We start from the raw sequence: 12142 nt of genomic DNA, 5'->3' as shown, positions 1-12142 counted from the left end.
CTATTATTATTTCTTTGAAAAGCTGAATATTTTCAAAAAAATATTTCACAGTAGGAGTTGTTTTCCTTCCCTCTTAAAAAGTAGCATAGCTGGGTTTTAATCCTTCTTCCTCTCCCCATCTGGTGAAATGTAAGGTTACTTCATATTTTCCATCCTGATCCAAGAAAACTACTGTAGGCAGATCAAATGAGGGGTTTCCTTAAACATTCTGCTAGGTGTGGATCTAGAATGCAAAGGATCTAGCCATATTCATCCTCAGATAGAATCGCAGTAGAAAACTGGTTAGGACGCTAAAGCTGAACAAATATAGCCATCTGTTTGCTTCCAACCAAGAAATTGGCAGTGTTGGTAGGTTTTGAACAAGGCGGAAGGAAGGAAGGAAAGAAGGAAGGGAGGAAGGAAGGAAGGAAGGAAGGAAGGAAGGAAGGAAGGAAGGAAGGAAGGAAGGAAGGAAGGAAGACATAGATTTAACCTGATTTGACCTGCAGTCTTGCCTCTAGTGCAACAACTTGCCTCCAGAAATTGTGGGTGCTCCAACACGGGAGGTTTTCATCTTCAACAGAGTTGAAAGGGAACTTGGAGGTCTTCTAGTCCAACCCCCTGCTCAGGCAGGAGAACTACCATTTCAGACAAATGGTGGTGCAATCTCTTCTTTAAAAACTCCACTGATAAAGCATATAGGAATAGTTAGATACCTTATGGGATACCTATGGGGCAAAACATATATTTCAAGATTCAAACTAGACATTGGTTAATAGTATTTGCAATTAAGGTATCATAGCAGAATCTTCTGCCACCCTCTTCCTAATTTTATTTGCAGATACTCTAATGATAATAGCTATAATACATTTTTTTGGGGGGGTATTCAGTAAGATAGAAATTTAAACCCCAAGAATGCTGCTAAATGTTTCTCTGACCCCTCCACCCCAGAAAGAGAGAGAGGGGAGGGAGGGTGGGAGGAAGAAAAGGAAAGAGAAGGAGGGAGGGGGAAGAAGGGGGAGGGAGGGAGGGGGGAGGGGAGAAGGAGGGAGGCAGGGGGAAGAGAGAGAGAGAAGGAGAGAGAGGAGGAGGGAGGGAGGGAGAGAGAGAAAGAGAGAGTGAGAAAAAATTCCAACTTCCCATGTTAGCTTCAACAAACTGGGATAACAGTGGCCAGGCTGTATAAGGGACATCATGTTTCCCCTGGGAACCTAGCATGGATGTTGTTCATTAATCCAAATGCAATTAATATTATTAGCACGTAGGACACATTCTCAAGAGGTTATTATGTTAATGAATAGGGTAGTGCGTGAATTGGTAAAAGCAATTAATCGCCTACCTTATGTGATTAAAAAAAAAAAACCCTGCCCTCCTCCCATGGCCATATACCCTTCAATGTATAATTTTATACACCTCATAAATCCTTCCCCTTCATTACTTGCTTTTAATGGATTATAAGTTTAAAAAATGCCACCCACTTCCCTGTGTATACATCTTAAGTCTTTGTAATTGAGTTAAAGTACAACATTTGCCGGAGTTCCCCCCCCCCCCCCGTTCATGCGGAAGGCGATGTGTCTGCGCACTTATTAAAATAACCATAAATCAAACAATTGACCAGGGAATTGCTTGCAGTAATACCCTTTTTATTTCTGAAACAGTTTATTTGCTAAGATGCCACAATCTGAATCCATCCACCGGGGTTGATGGATCATCACCTGCCTCGCCAGTAAGTTTGGGTTGGATAATTGGCATAGTCCTTGACTTACGACCACAGTTGACCCTGAGCTCTCTGTTGCTAAGTGAAACATTTATTAAGAGAGTTTTGCCCACTTTTTACCACCTTTCTGGCCACGGTTGATCAGTGAATCATTGCAGTTGTACATGCCAGTTGCCAAGCCTCGGAATTTTGATCCCGTGACAATGAGGATGGTTGTAAGCGTGAAAAATGGTCATAAATCACTTTTTTCAGTGCTGTTGTAGTAATAGTAATAGCACGTAGACTTATATACTGCCTTAGCTTGATCCACTACATCATGTCAAATATTGAAGCATTTGATTGGGTTTTGAGACAACTGTCTGTGCATTTATGTGTATGTTCTATATATGTATATATATAGAACAGAACAGAACAACAGAGTCGGATGGGACCTTGGAGGTCTTCTAGTCCAACCCCCTCCTCAGGCAGGAGACCCTATACCATTTCATAGAAATGATTATCCAATCTCTTCTTAAGAATCTCCACAGATGGAGCATATAGGGGTAGTTAGGGGTCTTATAGGATACTTATAGGGACACGGTGGCTCAGTGGCTAAGACACTGAGCTTGTCGATCAGAAAGGTCAGCAGTTCGGCAGTTCGAATCCCTAGCGCCGCATAACCGAGTGAGCTCCCGTTACTTATCCCAGCTTCTGCCAACCTAGCAATACAAAAGCATGTAAAAATTCAAGTTGAAAAATAGGAACCACCTTTGGTGGGAAGGTAACAGCGTTCTATGCGCCTTCAGCATTTAGCCATGCCGGCCACATGACCACGGAGACGTCTTCGGACAGCGCTGGTTCTTTGGCTTTGAAACAGAGATGAGCACCGTCCCTTAGAGTCGGGAACAACTAGCACATATGTGCGAGGGAAACCTTTACCTTAGGATACCTATGGGGCAAAAGATAAATTTCAAGACTCAAACTGGGCATTGGTCAATATTATTTGTAATTAAGATATCACAGCAGAATCTTCTGTTAATAGAAAGAGGAAGTGAGGGATATTTTCAGTTCAATTCTCTTCTGGTGAGCCAGTATTCCATCAACGGTTGTGCATTTGGGGGGGTTTTGAGCGAAGGTGGCATCTCAGAACCTTTAAAAGATTGTTTTGGCCTGTCACTTTCAGGAGATATAGCTAGTGGCATTTGTTCACTGCAAGAAATCCCCCCCCCCCCCAAATGAGCTGCTTTGCCTTGTTTAATGAATTAGGAACACACCTGCCATTAGAAACAGCATAATACAGATTAGGGTTGACAAGGATTAACTGGCTAAGAGGTAATAAATATCTTCTCTGCATTTACGCAGTTCAACCTGCTTTTCCTTCACACTAGAGAGAGTCCATCATTAGAAGCGCGCTTGCTAACTGTCTCTCTTAGATGTGGGTCAGTTCTCCGACAGTTTTCCTTCCAGGATGTCTTAATTGCTGTCCTTAATTCATGCTTGCAAAAAAAAAAACTCTAAATATTATCTGGCAGTAGCTACTCCAAGAAATGCCTTCGGGGGAACTTCCTCAGGGAAGTGGGCAGGTTGATTCGCTCCTGTCCATCAGAGTAGCTTCGTTTTGGGAGAAATCGGGAGAAATTTTTAATGCCTAAAATGCACATTTGGCAGCTGAGAGTAGTGTATTGGGTTCTAAGATAAATCTTCGCCTTGCGACAATTGGGGCCATCGCTAATGGAGGCAGTTGTGAAGTGAGTTGGCACCCGGTTTTACAGCCTTGTTTGCTGTGGACATTAAGTGAATCACAAGGGTCATTAAGCAAACTTGGCTTCTCCCATTGACTCTGCTCATTGGGAGCCGGTTGGGAAGGCCATGGGGTGACATGACGACTATCAAAAATAGATGGCAATTGTGCCAAGCAGTGAGAGCAATCAACCAATGGAAGCTTTCAAGAAGAGACTGGACCGCCATCTGTCAGAAATGGTGTAGGGTCCCATGCTTGGGTGGAGGGTTGGACTAGATGACCTACAAGGTCCCTTCACAACTCTGTCAATCTGTTAAACTGAGTGGAAGATGGCAGAGACCGAAGAGAGGGACATTTCCCCAGTTCTCCCTTGTAGGGGATGCAAACTTTTAAACATGAGGATGCATAGAGACCCAGCATATAGGAAACCTTCTAAAAACAGAGCTGGCAAATTTTTTGAGGTTGCATTCATTCTGTGGCTACCCCGAGGCTATTTCACAGCTGTCATAACAGGGTGGCTAATCCAAAACATCTATTTATCTGGAGGCAAATGGGTGAAGACTCGCTCTGCCACACATTTCTATTTGTGCAAACTTTTCATATTGGACTTGCTTGGCGTTGAAAATAATCATAATGCCAGCTCCCTGCCATTTTCTCTACCATTGCAGTATGTTGTATGTATGTGTGTATGTATGTGTATACACAGACATAGACACACACACACACATACACACACAAACAGAATAGGATAGGATAGGATAGAATGCAGAATAGAATAGAATGCAGAATAGAATAGAATAGAATAGAATAGAATAGAATAGAATAGATATATCAAATGGAATAAGAATAGGAATAGAATAGATATATCAAATGGAATAGAGTTAGGGCTAGAATATAGTATAGAAATATCAAATGGAATAGAATAGAATAGAATAGATATATCAAATGGAATAAGAATAGGAATAGGATAGAATAGAATAGAATAGAAATATCAAATGGAATAGGAATAGAATAGAAAAGATACTATATCAAATGGAATAGGAATAGGAATAGGGATAGAATAGAATAGAATAGAATTCTTTATTGGCCAAGTCTGATTGGACACACAAGGAATTTGTCTTTGGTGCAGATGCTCTCAGTGCATAAAAAGACAAGATACATTCATCAAGAATCATCATGCGGCGCTAGGGATTTGAACCACTGAACTGCCAACCTTTCTGATCGACAAGTTCAGCATCTTAGCCACTGAGCTGCGCGTCCCAAAATATTGAGGATTCTTAAAATAACCATTTGGGGGTGGGGTGGGTGGGAAGAGAAATAGTACCCCTGTTCTTTCTGCATCTCTGGAAAGACAAATGGAAGTTCAACCTTCATTGTGGAGCTGGTTTATAATGCACAAGGTTCATCAAAGCAGGTCAGCCAAGGGTGCATAACACTCCCCCCCTGTCCCCCCCACTGTGTGTGCTGATTATGGAGCAGTGACTAATCTACACTGCTCCATCTGGCAGCAAGAAAGAAGCAAAGGAAAGCACTCCAGAACATTATTAATCGGTCGTAATCTTTAAGTACCATGCTGTAATTAGTCTAGAATGGAATTAAAAATGGCATGCAATGGAGAGACCAGCAGATATCTCTCCCCTCACTCGAGCTGGCCCCGTGGTAATTAATTGAGAGAAACCAAATTCATTGCCCTCTTTTCACATTAAGGGCCCGTGTGGAAGGGAACAGTAAAATGCCTGTTTAGCCACAGGAGTTGGCTTTTGCCCTGGAGGTCTCCCATGACCGGTTAATATGACTCTGGGTAGGTAAAAAGCAATGGATCAGCTGAGGCCAAAGAGGTTTGTGCGCACTGGGGAAGCCACTGGGGAAGCTACTGAGCCCAGCAATAATACGTATATTATACAATAACACTAATCTGCCCCCACCCTCTTGGCCTTCCGAAAGAACCTGGAAACCTTTGCCAGCTGCTTTGAGGCCCTCATTATAAGATGCTGAGCTTGTCGATCAGAAAGGTCGGCAGTTCGGTGGTTCGAATCCCTAGCGCCGCGTAACGGGGTAAGCTGCCGTTACTTGTCCCGGTTTCTGCCAACCTAGCAGTCCGAAAGCATGTAAAAATGCAAGTAGAAAAATAGGGACCACCTTTGGTAGGAGCGTAACTGCGTTCTGTGCACCTTCAGCATTGAGGCATGACAGCCACATGACAACAGAGACGTCTTCGGACAGCGCTGGCTCTTCGGCTTTGAAATGGAGATGAGTACCGCCCCCTAGAGTCGGGAATGACTAGCATGTATGTACGAGGGGAACCTTTACCTTTACCTTAATAGATTAGGAGAAGATCCCGGCTCCACCTTGTCTTTTTATCCAAGTTAATACTGCTTTTAAAGTTTTAACTTTTAATCTCTGATGGTTTAACATTTTAATCCAGTAATTGCTTCATTCTTAGCTTTTATGTCTAAAGTGTGACTAGAACTCACTGTCTCTTGTTGATTGGCCCAAAGTTACCCAGCCGGTTTTCATGCCTAAAATGGGACTACAACTCAGTCTCTACTGGTGATAGGCCAAAATCACTGAGCCATTTCATGCCTAACATGGGACTAGAACTCACAGTCTCCTGGTGATTGGCCCAAAGTCACTCACTGGCTTTTATGCCTAACATGGGATAGAACTCACCCTCTCCTACAAATATATCCTGGTTTCATCTCTAGAGCCAGAATTTATATACAGTAAGTCTTCTTTTCTGGTCACAGATCTTCCACAGACACCTTCAACGTGAAGACCGCACCTTCCATAATTATTGTGGTTGAGTCACTAAGTTGTGTGCAACTCTTCACGGACCCATGGACCATAGCACGTCAGATCCCCATCCTCCACTGTCTCCTCCCAGATATTATAGGCTTATAATTTCTTTCTTTATTAAAATACTATGCCACCCATCTTACCATTGAGTTTGAGCGGCTTACAACATCGCAAAAATGGGAATGTTTTTCCCATTTCTATTTATTAAATTTCTATGCTCCTAACCTCACTGTGGAATGACAACACCATAAAAACAGGGGGAATATAAAACATTAAAAGTTAATAGAAACATGAATAAACTAGAAAGCAAAGCACAAATGGAGTGAAGGTAAAGGTTCCCCTCGCACATATGTGCTAGTCATTCCCGACTCTAGGGGGTGGTACTCATCTCCGTTTGAAAGTCGAAAAGCCACCGCTGTTCAAAGATGTCTCCATGGTCATGTGGCCGGCAGAACTCAACTTCGAAGGTGCATGGAACGCTGTTACCTTCCCACCAAAGGTGGTCCCTATTTTTCTACTTGCATTTTTTATGTGCTTTCAAACTGCTAGGTTGGCAGAAGCTGGGACAAGTAATGGGAGCTCACTCTGTTACGCGGCGCTAGGGAATTGAACCACCAAACTGCCGACCTTTCTGATGGACAAGCTCAGCGTCTTAGCCACTGAGCCACCGCATCCCCTGGGGTGAAGTTAGCGTCTTCTTAATGCACTATGTCCAGCATGTACCCTGGTTTTAAGGCTCCTTTAAGCGCAGCTTACTCAATATTCATCGGTTTTCATTGGATCATTATATCAACTGAGCTTTAAGCACCCCAAAAATCTCCATTAACCTTTGTGATACCCCAACAGGAGCAGATAACAAAGATGAGGATGTATCTAGCCACGTTCCCAACAACATGGAGCTGAGCTTGAAAAGACGTAAGGGGAATTTCTGGTGGATAAAACCAATTCGTTTCGATTAGCCCTCTTATTGTTCCGAGAACAATATCCATTTCTTCATTTCAATTCCTTCTCTCTTCCTTTCCCCCTTAACCAACCACTGTTCATAACGGCTGGCAGAATTCAAGGAGGACAATGAAATGGAAACAGACCAAGGATAAAGCCGTTGAAGTAGCTGCGAGCTTCTAAATAAGATGAAACCACATAATGAAGTAATTTAAAAGCCCACCTCGCGTTTCTAAGGCGTCAGATTGGCTCAGGCGATTATTAGACAATGATGCGGCCTTCATTCTGGCGTGAGATGAGCTCCTGGCTGATCAGATGACTCTGTGACCAGGGCTTTTGCAATTCTGCTTGTCCCCATTGTTTTCCTGGACAATTGTATTTCTAGGCAATTATTCTCCCTGAAACTGACAAGCCACCGAAAAGGACTGACTGGGAAGAAACGGACAATTCTCGCTGGTTTATTGCTAATTAACTCCAGTGCGTTTCCTCCTTCTGACTTGCCTGGACATGTGGGACAAACAGCAAAGAGAAAAGTTAGTGAATGTATCTCTCCAAGCAGTCTACAATCAGACTAGAGCTGGAAGGGACCTTGGAGGTCTTCTAGTCCATCCCCCTGGTCAAGCAGGAGATCGATCCCAGTGATAGCTAACCTTTTCCGGATCGAGTGCCCAAGGCGCACATGTGAGACAAGAGGTTTTTTTAAAAAAAAAACCTCCAATGATGAAGCACTCACAACATCCGAAGGCAACTTCTGTTCCACTGGTTAATTGTTCTCACTATTGGGAAATTTCTCCTCAGTTCTAGGTTGCTTCTCTCCTTGATTACTTTCCACCCATCACTTCTTGTCCTGCCTTCAGGGGCTTTGGAGAATAGCTTGACTCCCTCTTCTTTGGGGGCAGCCCCTCAAATATGGTCACCCCTAGTCCTTCTTTTCTCTAGACTGGCCGTACCCCAATTCCTGCAACCATTCTTCATATGCTTTATACAATTCCAATCCATCTGGACTCTGTTTTATAGTAGAATCAGAAGTCTTTGAAAGGTGGGAGTCCTAAAGCTAATTGCAGAACAATTTTGGAATTTTAGGTAAGAATTTATTACCTCTGTTTGTAGAGATTGAGGGTGGAACCTGCAAAGTATCTCAGATACTTTCTTGAGTCTTGGGTCAAATCTTGCTTCTGATGATGACACAGACATAGAAGTCAACTTGTGAAACTTACAGCTTACAGCTTACTTCTTAAGTTCTTTTCAGTCCTGGGACTTGAAAAGAACTATACTAAAATAAGAATTCAAGACCCAACAAACTGAAAATATACCTTGATTCTTCAGATTAAACAAGCCGCCTGAATTTTTGTGGGAGTTCTAGCATTGTTTTGACACAGGTACAACTTTGTGTTCCTGTATCCAATTTGCATTTAAAATTAGAATGGGAAGAATCAGGCTGCTAGAACTTTTAATTTCTATTTAATTATGAGAATTTAACTTCGGGGGTTTTATCTGATTTGAAAGAATAATTAAAATTAAGTATGACTGGAATGATTTTTCACAGTGTTTCTGCCTGTCCCTTAGGACTTAAAGTAATAGTAAATTATTTGTGTCTGGGGGTGATCTATATGTAAATTCCATTAAGAATGGAATTTTGTTTTAGAGGAATTCAGATTATGAAAATGACATTAGTGCGCTGAACGTCAGCAGCTAATAAATGCGTTAGTTGTTACCATTACTTCTCTTAATATTCTCAATTAAAATAATTTGAAATAGTACAAAAGATAAGCAAGATCAATTAATTTTATAAGATGATCAAAGGAATGTAGTTCTGCATTGTAAATGCTCTAAGTGTGATAATAGCTTTATCAGGCAGGAAAATAATTTGATGTGGCTTGAACCTTATTCAGTTTTTAGCTCTAGGGATTTCTATTTGTAGTTAATCAAATGGTCTTTTGTGTTTGCTAAGGTAGAATTTTATGATCTTAGGCATTAATTTTACAGTATACATTTCAGACTATTTTTTTTTAAGTAGCTGGAAAGTCACCATGAGTCGTGATTATAGGATGACATGAAATCAAAGCAAATGATGTGCTGGATTTCTATCTCTCCTTTTGGAGAATGTCTGTTCATTCTGGCTACCAAGTCCAGTCTAATCAAAACTTGTCTTTAATTTAAGTCGGGTTCTCAACACTACACTTGCATACTTGAAAATTAAGTCTGGATTTGGAATGTGATGCGGCTGAGTTGCTGAGATTGTTGATCAGAAAGGTCGGCAGTTCGGTGGTTCGAATCCCTAGTGCCATGTAATGGAGTGAGCTCCCATTATTTGTCCCAGCTCCTGCCAACCTAGCAGTTTGAAAGTATGTAAAAATGCAAGTAGAAAAATAGGAACCACCTTTGGTGGGGAGGTAACAGCGTTCCATACACCTTTGGCATTTAGTCATGCCAGCCACATGACCACGGAGTTGCTTTTGGACAACTCTGGCTCTTCAGCTTTGAAACGGAGATGAGCACCGCCCCCTAGAGCCGGGAACAACTAGGAACAAACTTTATCTTAGAATGTGAACACCAAATAATGAAATTGGGTGATCAACACAATGGCAAAGGTGTATCGATCTGTCTGTCTACCTATACCCATCTGTGTAACATAGGTGACATCACTTGTCCTGCAAACATTGAGAGGAAGAAGAATTAGTTGACCACAGTCAAAATGCATGATGTTCCTATCAACCAGGTAAAGGTAAAGGTTACCCTCGCACATATGTACTAGTCATTCCCGACTCTAGGGCCAGTGCTCATCTCCATTTCAAAGCCGAAGACGTCTCCATGGTCATGTGGCTGGCATGACCTAATGCCAAAGGCACACGGAATACTCTTACCTTCCCACTAAAGGTGGCTCCTATTTTTCTACTTGCATTTTTATATGCTTTCGAAGCTGGGACAAGTCACGGGAGCTCACTCCGTTATGTGGTGGTACTAGGGATTCGAACTGCTGATTGAACTGCTGATCGATGAGCTCAGCATCTGAGCCACTGAGCCACCACATCCCTTATCAACCAGAGGCTTATGCAATAGATGACTTCTTTTTATTAGATCTTGATTTTTCTGCAGATGTAATTTATAAAACAACAAACACCTGGAGGTAAAAACACACCTCCAGGCTGGTAAACTCCCACTGAAGGAGGCCTGCTCCACTAGCGGGTATTTGACCCGGAGACTGGGATTTCCCACAATGCCTGGGAAATGTTACACCGATCTCGCTTGCTATTTGCTTATGAGACATAAACCCACGTTTAACTCTGCAATGTAAGCAGCCCCATTAAAACAGCGTAGGTCAGGCGATTCAGCTTCAGCCTCTGCTTGGGCTTGTGCTGAGGCACAGCACTTCATCTGCAGTGTAATTCCATTTGCGCTATTACATAATTAAATTGAGACTCGAGTTGCACGTTTTAAAAGATTATGGACCATATGTAGTTTGAAAATGGGCCAAGTCTTTAAGAAGGCCACTTAATGATGCCTTTGCTAAATTCTCCTTCCTTCCTTCCTCCCTCCCTTTTTTCTTCACTCTTTCTTTCCCTCGTCCCTCCCTTTCTTTAGACTCCATCCTTCCTTCCTTTTCTCTTTCATTTTCTCTCCCCTACCTCCCTTTCTTTAGACTCCATCCTTCCTTCCTTTTCTCTTTCATTTTCTCTCTCCTCCCTTCCACCCTCTCTCCCTTCCTTGTAATAGTAGTGAAAAGGGCCACCCATCATGAATGATTTGCTAAGATTTGAATCTGCCACACTTCTCTCTATCCTTCAAAAAGTGTTCCTCATGAAAAGAAACATTTGATTTGAACCTGCAAAGTGGAATGAAAATATATATATATATATTTATATATATAAAATAAAATAGTGACAGGGGGATCATTCCCTCCCCCCCCCACAGCCTTTACTCCCCCAATGGGCCCTTCCATCTTCGAAAATGTAAATGAAAACTGCAGAATGGCCTTTTATCGAATCACACTCTTAATTAGGTTTTAGCAGAATGCTTTATCGTCAATGTTTTGTTGAATAATTTAATTAGGAAACAGTGCACCTGACTGCTGGAACATGCCAAATTAGGCTGCACTTGATAGCTACACTATTTAAAGAACTGACTGTTGCAATTTCTCCATGTTTCCCACTGACATGAACTCAATCCAATCAACCAAACGGTTGGGTTTAGTCAGTTGATGGGGAAATTGGGTGGCCAGTGGTCTGCTGGCTCTAAAATCTGACTAGCCCCTTTCCATTCTTTCTACTGCAAGAGCCTTGTTGTTGTTTTTAGTTGCGAAGTCGTGTCCGGCCCATCATGACCCCATGGACAACGTTCCTCCAGGCCTTCCTGTCCATTTAAATTCACGTCTACTGTTTCGGTGACTCCATCCAGCCACCTCATTCTCTGTTGTCACCTCATTCTCCTGATACTAAGGAGTTCTACTCTCCCTCCCCATCTGAAAAGAACTCTGTTCCAACTGCCAGTTGCCTCACATTCTGTTCCCTCAATTCAAAGTGGCAGACGTTCCACTCCTTCACTCGGGAGTGGTCTGGAGCTCCTTACAATAGTAAACGTTGGTACCTCACCAAAATATTTACGCCTTCCACCTATGGAACTGTTTCCGGACTCAGCAGCGGGAGCTATATTCCCTGATGTCTTTCAATCACCGACCACCGAGCCAACGGATGGTGAACCAAATTTCTCCTGCATAGTCCGATCATAAAGTTCCATCGTGAAGCACTGGTATCCAGCTAATAGATAAATAAAAAGAATTAATAGGAATGGGAATCTCCAAAAGAGATACAGTAAATATATCCAATGCACCTTACTCCTATTGTTTTCCTCGCAAGAACAATCCTGTGAGATGGGTTGGGCTGAGAGAGAGAGACAGAGACAGAGACAGAGACAGAGACACACACACACACAGACGGACCAATGGCTAAGGTAGGACCTGAACTCTTGATTTCCTGGTTTTTAGCCTGGTG

The sequence above is a fragment of the Natrix helvetica genome (genome assembly GCF_964273705.1).
Source record: "Natrix helvetica genome assembly, chromosome: 10".
Classification (NCBI taxonomy): Eukaryota; Metazoa; Chordata; class Lepidosauria; order Squamata; family Natricidae; genus Natrix; species Natrix helvetica.
The sequence above is the reverse complement of the archived record's forward strand: the minus strand, read 5'-3'. Positions refer to the sequence as shown.